This window comes from Cervus elaphus, chromosome 24 (genome assembly GCF_910594005.1).
Source record: "Cervus elaphus chromosome 24, mCerEla1.1, whole genome shotgun sequence".
Taxonomy (NCBI): domain Eukaryota; kingdom Metazoa; phylum Chordata; class Mammalia; order Artiodactyla; family Cervidae; genus Cervus; species Cervus elaphus.
The window spans coordinates 17,152,102-17,167,918 of NC_057838.1; the positions used below are offsets into that span (position 1 = coordinate 17,152,102).

A 15,817-nucleotide genomic window follows, 5' to 3' on the forward strand; every position below is an offset into this window, starting at 1 on the left:
TCTTGAAGACATCTCTAGTCTTTCCTATTCTGTTGTTTTCCTCTATTTCTTTGCGTTGATCACTGAGGAAGGCTTTCTTATCTCTCCTTACTGTTCTTTGGAACTCTGCATTCCAAATTCTAACCCATGGCAAAAGCAAAGGGTAAGTTCCCAGGCACTTCAGGGATCTGTAGGGCGTGAAATAGAAAGGCTCATGTTCAAAGACGCTGGGGAGCAGAGGGTGGCACTGCCTAGAAAAGGCTTTCATATATAATGACATGTGTTTTCAGGCTGGTTTGAGGAGGGAAAATCGCATTTTGCTTTCAAATTAGACTTTTGCCCATAAGCCCATGTACTGGTCAGTAGAACAGTCTTTCCAGAAAACAGTGGAATAACCAACCCTCTTTTAGTATGATTTTATTTCTCTTTGTTAAGTAGTTTTGATCCCAACTGAAGTCCAAGAATTAGGGAAGGATTGAGAAAGAGTGCACCCTATTATGGGATCTTTCTATTTTAGACAATCTTCTGATGAACAGAAATTTGGACAAATATTTACATGACAGAGGAATCTTATTTTCCTACTTAATAAAATAAAATGATATGCCTTCTTAATCCTTTGACAGATAATTATACTATTTTATGTTTATGCAAATAAAAACCTGTAGGGTTTTAGGGAGTGTCCAAGGCAAAAAATTTACGATCTGATAGTTTTTTTTAATAAAATGAAAAAGTTAATGTTGTTTATGTAAATTTGAAACTTTCTCCAGAGTAAAATATCAAAAATGTACTAAAATGAAATTTCAATTACAAATCTGAATATGTGAGCCATGGACACACACATTTTTATCAGGGAAAATGTTTTATCATGAAAACACTAAGCGGTGTTTTCTCAGTGGTGCCAGTCTGATAAGTCACAAATGCAACTATAATTGAATAAAAGGCAGCAAATAGAAAAAATATGATGTACAATTTAGTAAAAATATATCTCTATGTTTCTACTCATGAGTAGCGTTGACTAACTTTGAGCTATTCCTCTTTGTGAAACTAAAACATCGTATGCATAATATACTTTGCAAGTACCACAATCCCCAACTGGATGTTGGCTTAGATTTCTCATCAATAAAAGGATTTTTGCAATATTTAGGAAACCTCTTTCTGCTGAGTTCCTCATCTTTAATGTTTGTGATGCCTTCTAGATTATTTCTGTCTACCAAACACACAGTTGTTTCATGGTGAAACACTGTTGCAACATTATTAGTGAATTTCATAGTACAAGCTTAATTGAGACTTAAGGGCTGTGAATTCTATGTTCTTGGCCAGTCATCTCTCAACCTTTCTATGGCACCACACCTGTTACTACGAAGGTATTTGGGGAGTTGGTAACTAATAAGAGAGAGAAGTGGATGCATGAGACAAGTGCTCGGGCCTGGTGCACTGGGAAGACCCAGAGGAATCGGGTGGAGAGGGAGGTGGGAGGGGGGATCAGGATGGGGAATACATGTAAATCCATGGCTGATTCATGTCAATGTATGACAAAAACCACTACAATATTGTAAAGTAATTAGCCTCCAACTAATAAAAATAAATGGGAAAAAAAAAGAAAGGAGACAGAGATAATTGCATTTTGAAATCTGGATAATGAGAGACCAGATAGAGAAATACAGGGGACCATCTTCAGGAGATTAAAAGTGGTTGGAATGGGTTTTATGCACCAAACTACAACACTCCTCCCCTGTGATCGTAGCTGTGAAAGAGGGCTGCCTCCAGGAAGCATCCCATATCAAGGAGCCACCAAATCTCTCTACTTCCATAAATCAGGGCAAAATCTAGAAAATCTTACTCAGCCTGATGTAGGTATTTTGCTATTCTTAGATAGTTATCACTCCCTTAGACATCTGTCCATCAAAAGAATGTGAGAATCAGCAGATTCTAGGGGTTTCTCATGGTGATAACAAGCTCACTGGGGCAACTTTTATTGGTTTTTCTTTCTTCCCAGATTTTCTATTCCTCTTCTATTATGTTTCTACTTCCTGGCATCAGCTCTCAATTAAACTATCTTGTTCCAGGCTCTGATTTGGGAGAATTCAAATTAAGGATGCTGATCCAGTAATTGTGAAATTGTTTGTTTTTATTTTTATTTAATTCTCTTTTTTTATTGAAAAAAAAAAGTTTTTTTGGTCACACTGTGAGGCATGCAGGATATTAGTTCCCCAACCAGGGATCAAACCAAGTACCCCCTACATTGGGAACATGCAGTCTTAACTGCTGGACCACCAGAGAAGTCTGGAAAATTATGTCTTGATTTAAAACTTCTGGCCATAGGGAAGGCCAGAGGAAGAAAGTAGATATAGCTAAAGTAGTAAAGTGAATTTCATAGACCAAACACATTGTTTTCATTACTCTTAAACATTTATAGCAGTATTTGTGAACCATGTATTTAGTTCAGTCACTCAGTCGTTCAACTGTTTGTGACCCCATGAACTGCAGCATACCAGGCCTCCCTGTCCATCACCAACTCCCAGAGTCCACCCGAACCCATGTCCATCGAGTCAGTGATGCCATCCAATCATCTCATCCTCTGTCGTCCCCTCCTCCTCCTGCCCTCAATCTTTCCCAGCATCAGGGTCTTTTCCAATGAGTCAGCTCTTCGCATCAGGTGGCCAAAGGCTTGGAGTTTCAGCTTCAGCATTAGTCCTTCCAATGAACACCCAGGACTGATCTCCTTTAGGATGGACTGGTTGGATCTTCTTGCAGTCCAAGGGACTCTCAAGAGTCTTCTCCAACACCACAGATCAAAAGCATCAATTCTTCTCTGCTCAGCTTTCTTTATAGTCCAACTCTCACATCCATACATGACCACTGGAAAAAACCATAGCCCTGACTAGATGGACCTTTGTTGGCAAAGTAATGTCTCTGCTTTTTAATATGCTATCTAGGTTGGTCATAACTTTCCTTCTAAGGAGTAAGCGTCTTTTAATTTCATGGCTGCAATCACCATCTGCAGTGATTTTGGAGCCCAGAAAAATAAAGTCAACCACTGTTTCCACTGTTTCCCTATCTATTAGCTATGAAGTGATGGGACCAGATGCCATGATCTTAGTTTTCTGAATGTTGAGCTTTAAACCAACTTTTCCACTCTCCTCTTTCACTTTCATCAAGAGGCTCTTTAGTTCTTCACTTTTTGCCATAAAGGTGGTGTCATCTGCATATCTGAGGTTATTGATATTTCTCCTGACAATCTTGATTCCAGCTTGTGCTTCTTCCACCCCAGCATTTTTCATGATGTACTCTGCATATAAGTTAAATAAGTAGGGTGACAATATACAGCCTTGACGTACTCCTTTTCCTAGTTGGAACCAGTCTGTTGTTCCATGCCCAGTTCTAACTGTTGCTTCCTGACCTGCATACAGGTTTCTCGTGAGGCAGGTCAGGTGGTCTGATATGCCCATCTCTTTCAGAACCATGTATTAGGGATGACAAAAATGAATATCAGTGATCCTAGACAGATGGTAGTCAGAGTTTAAATTTAGAAAGAGAAATGTGCAACACCGTAATGATGAAGTGCCACCATGACATGGTTGATCCTAGAACAACTGATGATGTGAAGAGGTTGGTTATTGACAAAAATGGGAAGAGAAAGAAGGGCCAGGAAATTGTCATGATGCAAACAAAGTGAAGGTGAGGGATGGGCACGGGGAATCATGCCACAGAGAAAAGAACCCGTGAAGTTTTGGTCTTAGATAAAGGCTGTGTGGTGGGCATTATTAATGGGTCCAGTGTGGGGATGTCTTGAGTTGACAAAAATGAAATGGAGATGGTCTTTAGCTGAACAACGGTGGCTTGCAGTTAGTACTTTGGAAGGTTTTCATCAACGTTGTAGACTCCCTTACTAGCCCTCACTCTTCCCTTCATCTTCCCTAAATTTCACAGGAGAAGGTTAGGGAAGGTGAATTGTACTATAGTGATTTTTTTTTTCTTTATGCATTTTATTCTGAGTATTTAAAATCTGGATTTTGTTTAGAAGTTTTGTTTGTCTTCATGTTGTTTCTTCAGGTGCTACTATTTAGTTCAGTGTAGATTCTCAACGGGCTTCCCTCATGGCTCAGCTGGTAAAACATCCACCTGCAATTCAGGAGACCTAGGTTGAATCCCTGGGTTGTGAAGATTTCCTAGAGAAGGGAAAGGCTACCCACTCCAGTATTCTGGCCTGGAGAATTTCAATAAATCTAATTTGAAACTGATACACAATTCCATGAATTGAACAGCCCTTGTACTTATATTTGGTGTTAACAAAATTCCCAAAGGGTTTGTGGGGACACCTGCTTTCTCTGTCACCAACAAACTTGGAGGGAAACACTGAGAGAAACATTTAAATCTTTTCTTAATTTTTGACAAAAATTCTCACATTTCTATATCTAAACACATGTGTAAGAGGTGTGGGTTCAGTCCGTGGGTCAGGAAGATCCCCTGGAGGAGGGCATGGCAATCCACTCCAGTATTCTTGCTCGGAGAGTCCCATGAACCAGGAAGACTTAGCAGGCTACAGACACAGACTCTCATAGCTGGACACAACTGAAGCGACTTAGCACGCGTGCACATATCCATGCTAGCCACTCAGTTGTGTCTATCTCTTTATAACCCCATGGACTGTAGCCTGCCAAGCCCTTGTGTCCATGGGATTCCTCAGGCAAGGATACTGGAGTTAGTAACCATTCCCTTCTCCTGAGGATCTTCCCAACTCAGGGATAGAACCTGGGTCTCCTGTATTGCAGGCAGATTCTTTACCATCGAGCCAAGGAAGCCCATATCTGTGTACACACACACACACAGAACAAGTGCTAAATATTCAAAAAGAAAAAAAAGAAACAATTTGGTTGAGAAAGGTTCTGGTTACTTCTTGGAAAGTCTCATTTTTCCAAAACTGCTTTTCAGTGTGTTTTGCTGACAATCAAATTGTTATTTCTTTAATTTCTCATTCTTGGTTGGGACAGTGATGAATTCTGCTTTTTGATATGGGTAATGTTCTTGCCTAATTTAATACTGTCTAGATCTTAACTTCTTGCCACTGGATCTAGATAGGCACTATTACTGTGCTGTACTTTGCACCCCTTTTTTTATTGTCTCCACATAAAAATGTGAATATCATGAGAAAAAACAGAAAGGGGTTTATTGGTCTACACTTTCATCTCTTTTGGCATAATGTTGCTTCTCTCTCTCTAGGGGAAGTGTGACACAGGTTTATTAGCCCTACTATAATAGAATGATATAATACAGCTTGTAATGCTTAATCAGTGTGGTATGGTCAATATGTTTTGCTGACCATATGTTCTCTATAATTATGTGTAAGTACCAGTGAGTAGTAGCATAATTTATTCAGAGTCTACAGAGCAAATTCTCGCTCCAGAATCTGATTGAAGTCATCATAAGGTCATGGAACTTCTCCATGGAATGGAGAAGAAGGATGAACAGGTTTTCTATACATCTCCAGAATCACAGATCATTTTCATCTATTTTCATCCAAAATGATAACTCCATTCAGGTCTTCACATTTTTATGCCTTGAAGTTTTCACGGTAAAGACTTAGAAGGGACTATCCTAGTGGTCCAGTGGTTAGGACTCGGTGCTTCCAAGGCAGGAGACATGAATTCATTCCCCGGTCATGGAACTAAGATCCCACACGCCCTGTGGTGCAGCCAAAAAAAAAAAAAAAAAACCCACAAAATAAATTACAGAGCCTTAATTTTATTCCTAAGTTGATATTAGACTTTGCCTCCTGACAGCATAATTAATGAGTAGTAAACCATGAGTGTATGTGAGTGCTATTAGCAAGCAGAGGGTTGAGTGGCTTAAGACCAATTAAGAGACAAGCCATAGAAACCAGGCTCTGAATAATTAAGTGCTTAGTGCATTTCCAAATCTAAAATTTCATTTAATAGGATTGATTTAAAAATATATCCTAACCAATTTTTGGATACATGGATAATAGTGTGAATTAGATTCTTGCCACTCCTTGCCAGAAACCATCAAGAAAGCTTGTCATGCACACATCATTTTTTTTATGATCTAATTCTTTAGAATGAGAAGTCTGCAAAATTTAAGAAAATATTTTAAGAGGAATATAAATGAAAACACTCACTAAGCAAGCTCTGAACCAGGCACGATTTATCTGATAGCTGTTTCCTCTGATTTCTTACCTCTTTAAGCCTATGAATGATGAATCAATTAGCTTACTATTATTTTAGTCATTTTTCATTGCAGAAGAAGAAATCTTTCAAAGGAAATTAGCATGTTTATGATCTTTCTTTAGAATTCATATATTTCAAAGACATCTGTCCCATTAGATTGTACATTTTTCTACAAAAGAATTCTCATGTTTATCTTTCCCTGTGCCTTCAAACAATTAATACATTAAGTCTTTGAATGTAAAGATTGCACCTTGCTGTTTACATTTTAAGCATCTAAACTGACTCCTGTTACATGAGAGTATTGATAATTATTAAATGAATGAATATCGACTTGTGGTAGGCAGAATCATCTCCTCATCCCCCAAAGATCTCTAAGTCCTAATCCCCACTCCTGGTGAATATGGCAGATGAATTAAGGTTGCAAATAGGGTTAAGGTTGCAAATACATTCATCTTAAAGTAGGGAAATTATTCTGGATTATTTGAGTGGACTCAGTATAATCACAGGGCTTCTTAAAAGTGGAGGTGGGGGGCAGAACAGGAGATCAGAGGGAGGCAACAGAAGAACTTGACTCACCACCACTGGCCTTGAAAATGAAGCAGTGTGGGCAGCCAGCCTCTGGGAACTGAAAAAAGCAAGAAATTGGATTCTCCCCTAAAGTTTGAGGGGACAGGAAAGGAACTCGGCACTGTTGACACCATGATTTTATCCCAGTGGAATCTGCGTCAACCTTTTAACCATAAAAGTATAAGATGGTGCAGTTGTATCATTTTATACCCCTCTTGTTTTTGTTAATTTGTTACAACAGCAACAAAAAACTAGTAGACCATTATAGAAATCATTTCAACTGAATAGCATCCATATTATTTCTAAATTACATTACAAACAGCTTCTGGAAGATTGTCTTAGGTTCTCCTATTTTTAAAAGTCTTTGTATCATTTGAGTGGCTTGTTAAACAGTAAAAGCTATGTTGTTAATTATTTTGACTTAATAGTTCCTTTATACCTGCTCATAAGGATATATTAGAATTGAAGACTATGAAATATCCAAAAAGAGAGTCTTTGGAGATGAGTGCTAATATATCAGAGAATATTTTTGCTTATTATTGAAGTATAGTTGACTAAACATGTTGTTCTACTTTTGTTTTAATTTCTTTTTACTTGAAGGATAATTACTTTACAGTATTGTGTTGTTTTCTGCCATACATCAACATGAATCAGCCATAGATATACACATGTCCCCTCCCTCTTAAACCTCCCTCCCATCCCATCGCACACCTCTAGGTTGTCACAGAGCCCTGGTTTGATTGAGTTTCCTGCATCATATAGCAAATTCCCACTGGCTCTCTTATTTTACATATGGTAGAGTATATGTTTCCATGCTACTCTCTCTCTCTGTCTCACCCTCTCCTCCCCCAACCAATCCCCGTATCCATAACTCTGTTCTCTATGTCTGCATCTCCATTGCTACCCTGCAAGTAGATTGGTTAGTACTCTCTTTCTAAATTCCACATATATGCATTAATATATGATATTTGTTTTTCTGATTTACTTCACTCTGTATAATAGGCTCTAGGCTCATCTACCTCATTAGCACTGACTCAAATACCTTCCTTTTCATGGCTGAGTAATATTCTATTGAATATATATATATATATATATATATATATATATATATATATATATAGCACAGTTTTGTTATTCATTCATCTGTTGGTGGAAATTTAGGTTGCTTCCATGTCTTAGCTATTGTAAATAGTGCTGCAACGAACACTTGGTTACATGTGTATTTTTCAATATTTGTTTCCTTAGAGTGTATGTCTAGAAGTGGTATTGCTGGGTAGTATGGTAGTTTTATTCCTAAATTTTTAAGGAGTCTCCATGCTGTCTTCCATAGTGATTGTATCAATTTATTTTCTCACCAACAGTGCGAGAGGGTTCCCTTTTCTCCACACTCTCTCTGGCATTTAGTTTGTAGATTTTTTTTTTTTATGATGGCCATTCTGACAAGTATGAAGTAATATCTCCTTGTAGTTTTGATTTGCATTTCTCTAATAATAAGCAATGTTGAGCATCTTTCCATGTGTTTATTAGCCATCTATTTGTCTTTGGAGAAATGTCTGTTTAGGTCTTTTGGCCACTTTTTGATTGAGCTGCTTGTTTTCCTGATATTGAGTTGTATGAGCTGCTTGTATAGTTTAGAAATTAATCCTTTTCAGTTGTTTCATTTGCCATTATCTTCTCCCATTCTTAGGGTTGTCTTTTCACCTTGTTTATAGCTTCCTTTGCTGTGCAAAAGCTTTGTTTAATTAGGTCCCATTTATTTATTTTCTTTTTTTTATTTCCATTACTCTAGGAGGCGGGTCATAGAGGATCTTGCTGTGAACAAATATGAAACGCTTCACAAATGTGTGTGTCCTCCTTGCACCGGGCCATGCTAATCTTCTCTGTATCATTTCAATTTTAGTATATATGCTGTTGAAGTGAGCACTCTAATTTTTGCTGTAGAGGAAATAGAGTTCTACACATATGTACATTATTTTTATATTCTTTTCCATTCTGGTTTATCCCAAAAGATTGGATATAGTTCCCTGTGCTATACAGTGAAAGTAAAGTGAAGTTGCTCAGTCGTGTCCGACTCTCTGCGACCCCATGGACTGTAGCTTACCAGGCTCCTCCATCCATGGGATTTTCCAGGCTAGAGTACTGGAGTGGGGTGTCATTTATCCATTCTAAATGTAATAGTTGACATCCACCAACCGCCTGCTCCCAGTTCCTCCCTCTTCCTCTCCCCTCCCTTTGGCAACCACAGGCCTGTTCTCTGTGTCTAAGAGTCTGCTTCTGTCTTGTAGATGCATTCATTTGTGTCATATTTTAGATTCCACATATGAGTGATATCATATGATGTTTGTCTTTCTGTTTCTGACTAACTTCACTAGTATGATCATCTCTAGTTGCATCTGTGTTGCTGCAAATGGCATTATTTTGTTCCTTTTAAAGGCTGAATGGTGTTCCATTTATATATGTGTGTGTGTATACACACACACACACCACAGCTTCTTTATCCATTCATCCATCGGTGAATATTTAGATTATTTCCACACCTTGGCTACTGTGAATCGTGCTGCATGCAACATAGGAGTGCATGTATAGATAACATTATTTTTGACCTAATGAAGTCAAATATTATTTCAAGCCATTTTTTTCCATAAAATGTGCCCAGAAAATTGGACACTGTAAATCTAAATTCATACAAATATGTATCTCTTAGCTCTCAACCTTAATATTTGCTTTCAATAATTCCTGTTATTAAAAAAAGATCATTAGTGTTTATAAGGGCTCAAAGAGTTTATAAAGCTGGTATCACCCTTGAGTTTTAGGTGATTAAATCTAAAACATATATGATGCCCTATTCTGATGAGATAAAGAGTGTCCTAATGCTGAAGCTGAAACTCCAATACTTTGGCCACCTCATGCGAAGAGTTGACTCATTGGAAAAGACCCTGATGCTGGGAGGGATTGGGGGCAGGAGGAGAAGGGGACGACAGAGGATGAGATGGCTGGATGGCATCACTGACTCGATGGACATGAGTTTGAGTAAACTCCGGGAGTTGATGATGGACAGGGAGGCCTGGCATGCTGTGATTCATGGGGTCACAAAGAGTTGGACATGACTGAGTGACTGAACTGAACTGAACTGAAATCTCTGAATAGCTGAGTGCCATAGGAAAGCTTAGGTTTGAGACATAAAGTAAAAGTTCAGGGAGATAATTATCAACATTTATTAAGTTTTAACCCAATATACAGTTGTCCTTTGAGGGTTGAGACACTAATCCTTCTCCCAGTTGAAAATCCTTGTATAACTTACAGTTTGTTCTCTCTGTGTATAATTCCTTCTATCTGCAGTTCTACATCCATGGGTTTAATTAGCCTTAGATCATGTAGTAGGTACTTTTTGCATGCATGCCCAGTCATGTCTGACTCTTTGCAACACCATGGACTGTAGCCTGCCAGGCTCCCTGTCCATGGGATTATCCCGGCAAGAATACTGGAGTGGATTGCCATTTCCTCCTCCAGAGGATCTTTCTAATGCAGGGATCAAACCCATGTCACCTGTGGTTCTGCATTGGCAGGCAGATTCTTTGCCACTGAGCCACCTGTGTAGCTATGTGTAGTAGGACAGTATTTCAGTTTACTATTAAAAAAATTCTAAGTATAAGTGGAACTTCCCAGTTCAAACCTACATTGTTCAAGGGTCAACTGTGTGTTTTTATTATTCAGTTGATTAAATTCTTACTGATTTGAGTGTTTCTTATTATTCATAGAATTAAAATACTTTCAAGCATTTAAAATAAATGTATCTCTCCATTGAAGATGTATTACTATTATAGCAAGTAGCAAGAGGAAGCTGTAAATAGGGCCATTTTCTCTTGAACTGTGAGTGGAACTTATTTTGGAATAGAGGCTGATGAAACAGTGGTACTAGTTGAGTCATTGAAATGCCTCAAGTGAAAGACTCAAAATCTGATTTCTCACTGTTTGGTGGTAGAGCAGATGTTCACCTCCTGGGTGCTAGCCTGGCTTCCGTCAGTCAGAACCTACATCTCTCTCTGGATGGCTCGCCCTCAGACTGCGCCAGGGGGGAGGGGGGCTGGTTTCCTGATGGACAGCGAAAGAGGATCTAGGAAGACACGTCCCCCTGGCGGGGGAAGCTGGTAAACAGTGACTGACAGGTGTCGGGCTGTCTGCATCCCAGTTCTTTTGCTCCTGGTGAGAATACCTGGTGTAACCTATACTGTCTCCAAAGTTTCACTGACTTCTCTAGAGACAAATGTACTACCCACCCTAAGTAGTGTAACAATTGTTAATAGTTGACAGGCTTCTCTGGAAAAAGCAAAGACAGTTTGACTATGGGAAAGACCTTTATAGTGGTGGATAGAATTGCAATCCTGTGTCCTGCTTATGAACAGACCACTGGTTGGTTAACAGGATTCAGCCAATCCTACTTGTTTTGATAAAGGTACATCCTAAAGAATCAAAACTGTACCAATATTTAAGATAATGGGGTTTTAATTCAAATGTTCTCTACAAAGCACAAAAGTATAGGAATGAAATATTGAAACTAACTTATTTTTATGAGCAATCACTTTAAGATAGTGTACTGTATTTGAACCAAATGGTGGTCCAGAGACCTGTGGGGTCCCTGACATTCTTTCCCTTTCTGGTGGTCTGCAAGGTCAACATATTTTCATAATATGGGCTTATTATTTGCCTTTTTCAGTCTGATTCTCTCCTGAGTGTAGAATTGAGTTTCCCAGAGGCTATATGATGTATGATGCGGCAACAGATTGAACGCAGAAGCAGATACAAGAATCCGTCTTCTATTAAGCCCCAAATTACAGAGATTTGCACAAATATAAAACAAGGCCACTCGTGTGCTTATTTGTTTTTGAAATTTTTTATAAAAAATATGTCACCTATGGCATCATGTGATGTCTTTTAAAAAAATGATTGGAGTATAACTGATTTATAATGTTGTATTAGTTTCAGGTATATAGCAAAGTGAATCAGTTATACTTACACATTTACTCCTTTTTTTAAGGTTCTTTTCCCACATAAGCCATTACAGAGTATTGAGTAGAATTCCCAATGCTATAGTGTAGGTCCTTATTAGTTATCTATTTTATGTATAGGAGTATGTATATGTCGATCCCAATCACCCAGTTTATCCCTTCTCATCCCCTTTTCTCCTGGAAACCATGTGTTTCTTTTCTACATCTGTATTTTAAAATAAGCTATTAAGGAAGCGTCTAAAATTTTGGATTTTTAAATGGTAAATAGCTTTAACCTATGTAAACGAAAGTTATTTCCACTCTTAATACTTGTTAAGAGTATAAAGAGGTCCTGACGCAAACATGGAAACAGTTAAACAAAACAATGTCCCTGATTTAGAGTAAAACTCAAGATTCACATTTTTTCATCTTCTCATAATTAGAAAAGACTAAAGGAGATAGCCATGATAAAGATGAAGCTTAAGATGTCCTCTCATCTTTCTAATCTTAGGTAGAAAAGCTAGAGGTGTTCTAGAAGCCATTTTAAGGGGAATGGTTAAGAAATACATTTCTATTAAAGGAGTTACACTATCATACTTTGGAAGCAAGCACATAGATTCCTTATGGTATACTGGGTATTTTGCTTTCTCATATGTGGAGGCAATGGTTATGCTTCTAAACATATGCTTTATCTTTTTATTAGCAAATAGCATATTGATTGAATACATGGATGCTTTGTCGAAACAATGTGCATACACAGTGTGTGTGGTGTGTGGGGTTTTGGAAATGGAACTGTGTGACTTGTGAGTGGCATGTGAGCCTGTCAGAATTTGGGGAGAGTTTAAATACAATCTTTAAAAGCCAGAAGGGTAACCACGGGTCTGTCATCAGTTCATTTCAGTTGCTCAGTCGTGTCCGACTCTTTGCAACCCCATGGACTGCAACTCACCAGGCCTCCCTGTCCATCACCAACTCCCAGAACTTGTTCAAACTCACGTCCATCCAGTTAGTGAATCCATCCAACCATTTCATCCTCTGTTGTCCCCTTCTCCTCATACCTTCAATCTTTCCCAGCATCAGGTTCTTTTCCAGTGAGTCAGTTCTTTGCATCAGGTGGACAAAGGATTGGAGTTTCAGCTTCAGAATCAGTCCTTCCAATGAATATTCAGGATTGATTTCCTTTAGGATGGACTGGTTGGATCTCCTTGCAGTCCAAGGGATTCTCAAGAGACTTCTCCAACACCACAGTTCAAAAGCATCAATTCTTCAGTGCTCAGTTCTCTTTATAGTCCAACTCTCACATCCATACATGACTACTGGAGAAACCATAGCTTTGAGTAGATGAATCTTTGTTGGCAAAGTAATGTCTCTGCTTTTTAATATGCCGTCTAGGTTGGTCATAGCTTTTCTTCCAAGGATCAAGCAGATTTCATGCCTGCGGTCACCATCTGCAGTAATTTTAGAGCCCAAAAAATAAAGTTTCTCACTGTTTCCTGTGTTTCCCCATCTATTTGCCATGAAATGATGGGACCAGATGCCATGATCTTAATTTTTTGAATGTTGTTTTAAGCCAACTTTTTCACTCTCTTCTTTCACTTTCCTCAAGAGGCTCTTTAGCTTTTCTTCACTTTCTGCCATAGGGTGGTGTCATCTGCGTATTTGAGGTTATTGATATTTCTCCTGGCAATCTTGATTCCAGCTTGTGCTTCATCCAGCCCAGCTTCTCGCATGATGGATTCTGCATACAAGTTAAATAAGCAGGGTGACAATATACAGCCTTGACGTACTCCTTTCCCAATTTGGAACCAGTCTGTTGTTCCATGTCCAGTTCTAACTGTTGCTTCCTGACCTGCATACAGATTTCTCAGGAGGCAGGTCAGGTGGTCTGTTGTTCCCATCTCTTGAAGAATTTTCCACTGTTTGTCATGATCCACACAGTCAAAGGTTTTGGTTTGGTCAGTAAAGCAGAAGTAGATGTTTCTCTGGAACTCTCTTGCTTTTTCGATGATCCAACGGATGTTGGCAATTTGATCTCTGGTTCCTCTGGCTTTTCTAAATCCAGCTTGAACATCTGGAAGTTCATGGTTCATGTACTGTTGAAGCCTGGCTTGGAGAACTTCGAGCATGACTTTGCTAGCGTGTGAGATGAGTGCCGTTGTGTGGTTGTGTGAGCATTCTCTGGCAGTGCCTTCTTTGGGAGTTCTGTTCTCATCATAAGCCCCGTCCTGTGCCTGTCTGTCGGTCTCTGCTGACTCCACATAGTGCTTGTCTCTAATTGGATTGTACTTCAATGTTCTGCTCACCTGGCAGGATGCATCTTCAGACTTCCAGGTTTGCTAGCTGGTGTAAATAATCACACTGATATAATAATAAGAAGAAATAAATAATATCATGTATCAATAACTGATTAAATACTACATTCTATTAGTTTTCACATATTTTTAAAATTTTCAAAGATGGTAAAGTCTCCTGTTCTAGAGTCCCCAAATCGTGATTCTTTTAAGCTTATTGCCTCTTAACCTAATATGAAAGATCTCTAAGGAAAGAGTTACCTGGTTATCCTTAATAAATGATTATGATTTAACCCAATAAATTCATGTAAGAGTTATAACAATTTAAGATGTAATGTCTCCTGTAATTTATTTTGAAAAGACACAGCTTACTATTTTCTACATCCTTTTACAGCCCCAGCACTTTTCTCATCCCAGAGACAGTGTTATGTCTTTTGCTGCACTTAGCATGGTGAGACTTCCCTGGTAGCTCAGTTGGTAAAGAATCCACCTGCAGTGCAGGAGACCCTGGCTCGATTCCTGGGTCAGGAAGATCCCCTGGAGAAGGGATAGGCTACCCACTCCAGTAGTCTTGGGCTTCCCTCCTGGCTCAGCTGCTAAAGAATCCACCTGCAATGTGGGAAACCTGGGTTTGATCCCTGGGATGGGAAGATCCCCTGAAGAAGGGAAAGGCTACCCACTACAGAATTCTCACCTGGAGAATTCCATGAACTGTATAGTCCATGGGGTCGCAAAGAGTTGGACATAACTGAGCAACTTTCACTTTCACTTTAGGATGGTGAAGGAAAGAGAAATGTCCATTTGCTTTACGTGCTTTCAATGAGAGTCCTCTGGAGGGTATGCTGCTTTGCCTCTGTGAACTTAATTAGCTAGAGAACATATTCTATAGAGAAAACTGTCTTCTCCCTAATTAGTCTTGGTTTGAGTTTTGGTCCTGTCTCTTGTTACTTTTGAACATAGGCAAGTTATTTAGTCTCTTTCTGGGTTCATCAAGGAACCTAATGAGTCCATTAGATGTTTATAATGCCTTCTTTACATAAATGTTGCTAGAATTAACTAAGATTTTGTACAATTCCACATAAGTGCTGGTAGGAAATGGTAGATAATCCTATTATAAGTAGCATTTGTTTGCATCATAAGAATCATTTCATCAACATCCAGCCTCTAGGCTGGAAACACAGTTTTACTTTTTAAATCTATAAAGTACCCTCATTGATGGACTTATCTAGTACATGGACTATGTAAGATATACCTCCCTTATAGTGAGGTTAAGACCACTCCTCAATTTCCAAGCTTTTCACATAGTTGCCATATCATTCTAGAATGGCGTCCAGTTAATGAAGTATCTCAGCTGGAGCTCAACAGTTTACTAGCAGGGTTAGAAAGAGTAGCACACCAGATAAATGTTTACCTGAAATTTGCTGTAGTGACTCCCAGATTCATAAATACTAGTCACAATTCTGATTGGACCAAGACAGCTATCTTAATTCAGGCAGTCATTATTTTAGGTAAAACAACTATAAAAACATGAATGATTTCGAACTTCTTGTTGTAATCTCATGACATATCTTTGCACCTCCAGTTCACAGATCATAGGATCCCTTGCTACCCTCCTTTCCCAAAGAAATGTTGCTCAAATATAGATGTAACACTTTTCATGCAGATTTTTCTGATCTTCAATTTCTCTTCTCTTAACTTTCACTGCAGTTCATCAAATCATTTTATCTATATTGAGTCTCTATTTGTGATATGTAGCCTTGGGACTCACCTTATCTCACGGGATGGCAGAATTATGCCTTTTTTAATCCTT

General features: G+C 38.7%; 1 protein-coding gene and 1 non-coding gene across 16 annotated transcripts in view; one reads left to right on the forward strand and one right to left on the reverse strand.

Moving 5' to 3' along the window:
• RBMS3 (RNA binding motif single stranded interacting protein 3) overlaps positions 1-15,817 on the forward strand; it is a 1,032,337-nt gene that overhangs the window by 765,977 nt on the left and 250,543 nt on the right. The window lies entirely within an intron of this gene.
• On the reverse strand, positions 8,550-8,655 carry LOC122683349. The gene has a single exon (XR_006337700.1). It is a non-coding gene; the product is annotated as a U6 spliceosomal RNA (small nuclear RNA).